Here is a 6,000-nt window from a genome sequence, read left to right on the forward strand (position 1 = left end):
GCCATTGGCCATAGGACACGGGGAATATAATCTACAGCAACAGCCCTCGCCTTAGCACATGAAGAATATAATCTACAGCAACAGCCCTCGCCTTAGCACACGGAGAATATAATTTACAGCAACAGCCCTCACCATAGCACACGGAGAATATAATCCATAGCTTAGACACTTTCCCTATAGGAAAACTGTCTCACTCACCTCCTTGTTACAAGGGTGGTTTTCTTGTGCTTATGACACTGGGCCTTATATAACAATCTGCTAGCAAGGCCTGGGATTTGAGCCTCAGACACAGGCATGCTCTTCTGCTTCTAAATAGCACGGTTTTTAAATAGTAAGAGGAGCTTTCCTCGCAGACAGCTCTCTAAATCAGCGAGAGAGAAACAGGATGAAAGGCACTGGAGCCATTTGGTGGCTCCGAGTTCAGGGAGGCGTTCCCTGCTCCAATCAACCGCCTAGGGGGAACAGTTCACTAGAATTCTTCCTCTTCCTCAGTCAAAGCATCAAGAAGCCCTTTCCTCTATCACCAAACACAAGAAGCCCAAATCTCTCCTCACTCTTTTCAGCCCCACTCCCAGCACTCAAGTGGTATCGTCCTCCGCCTCCAAAACAGTTTCCTAATGCGTAGGCTCCCTGTTCCTTTCATAATGCAGACTGTGTCACGTGATTCCCTACTGGAAGTTCTCAGGATTTTCCCACTATTCTGAGAAGAAAATCAAGTGTCCTCCCCAGCCCTTCCTGCAGGATGACCTTTCAGGACCCCATCTATTACCACTTCTCTCTGAACTTACCGTTTTCTAATCACCCCGGCCTTTTCCTCCTGTGATTCTAGCAGACACATTGGCTCTCACTCGGAAACTTTCGTCCCAGATATTTCCCTAGTTCAGAACAGTCTTTCCCTTACTAGGTGTATGTCTGAGTTCTCATTTCATTCGGACCTTGCCTCGCCTCACTCTCCTGGAGAAACTTTCTCTGGCTTTAATCTAAGAGAGTCTCCCTCCAGTCTCTGTCACTTAACTTCTTTCTCATCATTTTTCTTCTTAGCACATTTTTTTTATTTTTTTAATAATGTTAATTTATTGTTTATCTATTCAACTGGAAGAAAGACCCATGAGGACAAAGATTTTTATCTTGGTTGTTATTGTACCTCCTACATCTCAAATGGTAACTGGCCATGAAACATACCCAATAGTTACTATGTTGATCGAATGCCTTCGGAGCCTGATGTTCTGCCTTCAGTGTCCACTCCAACCCTGTTTTTGCACTGTCCCTAGACTCCAACTTAACTGGACAGCTCTCCAGTATAGCTTGGTTTATACAATCTCTTCACTTAACTGATTTCTTGATCTCCACCTACCAAAATCCCACCCATTCCACGGACTGTGGCACCTCTGGTTCTACCATCAATAGAGTTTCCCATGGTGTGTCAAAGCCAAGTTTAAACCCCCATCTGCTTCCTGCCAAGCTGTAAGGTCTACAAGTCACTTACCATTGGAGCTTCAGTGCAAAGCACAGCTGTGCTTCTCTGGAAGGAGAGGCGGGAGCTGAAATGAAAACTTTGTGTAAACTGAAGGCCTTGTCTTATTACCAAGTTTATGACCTTAGAGAAACTCTCTCTTCAAGTCTTAGTTCCCTCATTTACAAAATGAAATTAAATATCACAAGGTTGCCGAAAATAAATCAAGGTAATGTATGCAAATGTGATTTATAGTTGGGTTCTTTTCTTTATTTATCTTCTATTTTTCTAGGGTAGGTCTGTCCTTTATTCTTCATATCATTGTATCATCTAGATGACTTCAGAGGCTGTGACAAGTATGTGCTACTAATTCAACTGAATGGACCCTCTCCATCCCATCATGACTCTGCCTCAACCATGACGCCCGTCTTTGATGCCCTGTTAGCAGCACTTTCACCTGTCCCACATCCCCTCCACCACTCAGGACCCCAGCTTCCCCTCTCTGTCTGTATCCTGTGCCCTACCTCCAACATGCCTCATTTCCACAAGACCCAGGAAGCCATCACCTCACTCTCTTTCAAACTCAAGACCCCAGGTTAGGAAAATAACTTTTCATGTGTCTTAGATACTCCCTCTCCATTTTCTCTCTGGGGGCTCAAATACAACAATTTCTGATACTCAACTCTCTAAAGAATTGTCGAAATTTTGCTTTTCCTGGTCTTCCCTCTATGACAAACCTTCTTCACACTGTTAATTTCCAGGTACACATCATTTTAGATATATTTGTTGTCTGATGCCAGTGTAAACAAGTACAATGCTGTTGCTTCCATTATGCCCTTCATCTGGGAGGTTGCTAGAGGTGGAAATACCTCAGGCTCCTTTGAGAGCACAGAACCAAGTGAATTCTCCTCTTGTTGGTTATTACAAGACTTGGTAACTCAACTGAAGTCTGATTAAATGGAACAGTTACTGAATAGTCGATGTCAAATACAGACTCTCAAAAGCAACTTTCTTTTTTTATTAGAAATATTTTTCAAGGCCGGGCGGTGGTGGCGCACGCCTTTAATCCCAGCACTCGGGAGGCAGAGGCAGGCGGATCTCTGTGAGTTCGAGACCAGCCTGGTCTACAAGAGCTAGTTCCAGGACAGGCTCCAAAACCACAGAGAAACCCTGTCTCGAAAAACCAAAAAAAAAAAAAAAAAAAAAAGAAATATTTTTCAAGCAATACATATTGATTATATTTTCCCTCCCCAAACTCCTTCCAGATCTCCCCACCCTGTTTTATGGTCTCTCCCTTTCTCTCAAAAAGAGGAGAGAAAAAGAAACAAAACCAAAAGCAAGAAAGAAACAAACAGAAGTCCACAAAAGTGAAAATCAAAACAAGTAAAACATCAATAAGACAAAAATAATGCCAAAGCAAAATGAACAAAACCACCATGGAATTAGTTTTGCGTTAGCCAAGTATTCCTGGGATGGGACCTGACCTGAATGGAGAATGGTTTATATATCCAGTGATATTCCATTGAGGACCAATGTCCAGTGACTATCAACTACTTTACCACCTCGGTGCTGGGGCATTTTTATTCTTAAAAAGAAATTGTTGGGTCTCAGGAAATTCAAATATCCAGAAATAAATTCAACCTGGACTATAAAGGATTCCTGGCAGTTAGACAAAATCCAGCATTCCTCAGGAACTTGTGAGACCAGTTCTCATCTGCCGAATGGAGTCATTTCCCATCGTCCACCTTTAAATAAAGCCTGCCAATGTATGTAAGTCCATGCTAGCCTCCAGGCTCACTTAACATCACAAAGACCTGTTATACCTGTCAAAGTCCATGCTGGCATCCTGGTTCTTGCTTCTTCCTATCTACACATCCTCCTTTCTATGCCCAAATCCATGTGTCACCACAAAAGTCAACAAAGAAGACCGAGTCCCATATGTAAAAGCAAAGAGCCTTTATTTTAATCAAGTTTGCAAGCTTGGTCTCTCTGCATACCCAACATATTGGAATATCTGGAGAGCCCCGAGCTCAATTAGAATTGGGTTTTCATAGTAGTAAAGGTGGGGGTGTGGGGTCTCTGAGGTTCAGGGCCCCTGATTGGCTGACATTTGTCTAGGGGTGTCCTGGTGAAGTGCTGGCAAGTGTTTCTATTTACAGTCCTTTGAATGGTCTGCTCTTGGGCGGGGGTCGGGTAATCTCGGCCTGCCAGGCATTGTCTCAGGATAAACTATTGAGACTCCAGACTCCATTTAAATTTATCGATGGCCAGAATCCCAGGTGATAATGGTTGGAGAAAGTAAAGAACTTCCCTTCTGCCCAGACTTAGATTATTGTGACTGGCCCTCACACATCTTATAGTCTACCTGATGTGTTCAAATCCACACTTTCTATTTTCTCTCCCTCCCTCCCTCCTTCCCTCCCTCCCTCCCTCCCTCTGCCTCTTGCTACCCTACTGTCTCACTCTGAGCTCTCTCCACTCTTGTCTCCCATTCTTCCACTTCCCTAGCCCAGTCTGTTTCTTTCTTTCTGACCTGGACCCTTCCAGATGCCTCTAGATGTTTTCTCTCTCTTACTCACAGCAATTCCAGCCTCCAATGGAGCAGTCACATCAACAGTTTCTTTACTGGGCACCCTTGCATTAAAAATAATAACACTAAAGACAACTATCAAGAGTATAATGGAGACACGGCTCAGACGCTAAAAGCACTGACTGCTCTTGCACAGGATCCTTTGGTTCCCAGCACCCCCCTCAGGCATCTCATAACTATTTGTAACTCCAGTTCCACAGGATCTGGTATCTTCTTCTGGCCTTCTTGAGCATCCACAAACACACAAGGCATACATTTACACAGACATACACATAAATAAAGTTAAAACATATTTTTTAAAAAGGTATCAACACACTTTCTCACAATGCTCACCAGATGAACTAAGAGTGAATTAAAAAAACTTTCAGAATGGGCTGGAGAGGTGGCTCAGAGGTTAAGAGCATTGCCTACTCTTCCAAAGGTCCTGAGTTCAATTCCCAGTAACCACATGGTGGCTCTCAACGATCTGTAATGAGGTCTGGTGCCCTCTTCTGGCCTGTAGGCATGCACACAGACAGAATATTGTATACATAATTAATAAATAAATAAATTTTTTTAAAAAAACCTTTCAGATTGAACATGTCAGACATGGGAAAGGCTTTTTGGCAGTAATCTGGGCTATGGCTCCACCAAGAGTACACGCAGAAGTAGCTAAATGGGACTACAGAAAGCAGAAAAGCCTCTGTGCAGCAAAGGAAACCATCAATGGCATGAAAGGCAACCTGTAGAACTGGAAAAAGCTTTGCAAACCATACATCCAATAAGAGATTAAAATCCAAAGCATATAATGAATTCAAACAACAGAAGTAAAACAGCCCATTAAAAAATAGGTCAAGGGCTGGAATAGACATTTTTCAAAAGAACACACGCCGATGGCCAACAGGTACCCAGAAAGGTTCTCAGGCTCAGGGACCACCAGGGAAAGGCTATCCAGACCGCAGCGACATGTTGCCTCACACTGGACAAATTGACTACTCTCAGAAAGATGAGTATGGAAGAGGTTTGGGGAGACTATGCTCCCTGAGCAGAACTGTAAGGCAGAGCAGAGCCATTGTGGAAACCAGTAAAGCTTTTTCTCAAAAATTAAAGATAGACACATATGATTCAGCAATCTTAGTTGTGGTTATATCTTTTTTAAAAATACAAAATCAATATTTTGAAGAAATGTCTGTACTCTCATTCATTTATATTGTTCACAATAGCTAAGATATAGATTCAGAGGTAAGATATAGATTCAGAGATAAGATATTGATTCAGAGCTAGGATACAGATTCAGAGCTAGGTTACAGATTCAGAGCTAGGATACAGATTCAGAGCTAGGATACAGATTCAGAGCTAGGATACAGATTCAAAGCTATGATACAGATTCAGAGCTAGGATACAGATTCAGAGCTAGGATACAGATTCAAAGCTATGATACAGATTCAGAGCTAGGATACAGATTCAGAGCTAGGATACAGATTCAGACCCAGGATACAGATTCAGATCTAGGATACAGATTCAGACCTAGGATACAGATTCAGAGCTAGGATACAGATTCAGAGCTAGGATACAGATTCAGAGCTATGATACAGATTCAGACCTAGGATACAGATTCAGACCTAGGATACAGATTCAGACCTAGGATACAGATTCAGAGCTACGATACAGATCAGAGCTACGATACAGATTCAGAGCTATGATACAGATTCAGACCTAGGATACAGATTCAGAGCTATGATACAGATTCAGACCTAGGATACAGATTCAGAGCTACGATACAGATCAGAGCTACGATACAGATTCAACCCAAGTGTTCAGCTATGGATGTAGGAAGGGTGAAATGTAAGTATGTGTGTATGTTTGCCTATGTATATGAAATAAGGTACACATAAATATATATTGTGTATAAAATGATACTATTTGGCCACAATTTTTTTAAAAAAGGAAATCCTGCCATTCTGAATAGCATGGATAA

The sequence above is a fragment of the Microtus oregoni genome, unplaced genomic scaffold (assembly GCF_018167655.1).
Source record: "Microtus oregoni isolate MIOR12 unplaced genomic scaffold, Mior012 000007F_ref0000211, whole genome shotgun sequence".
Lineage (NCBI taxonomy): Eukaryota > Metazoa > Chordata > Mammalia > Rodentia > Cricetidae > Microtus > Microtus oregoni.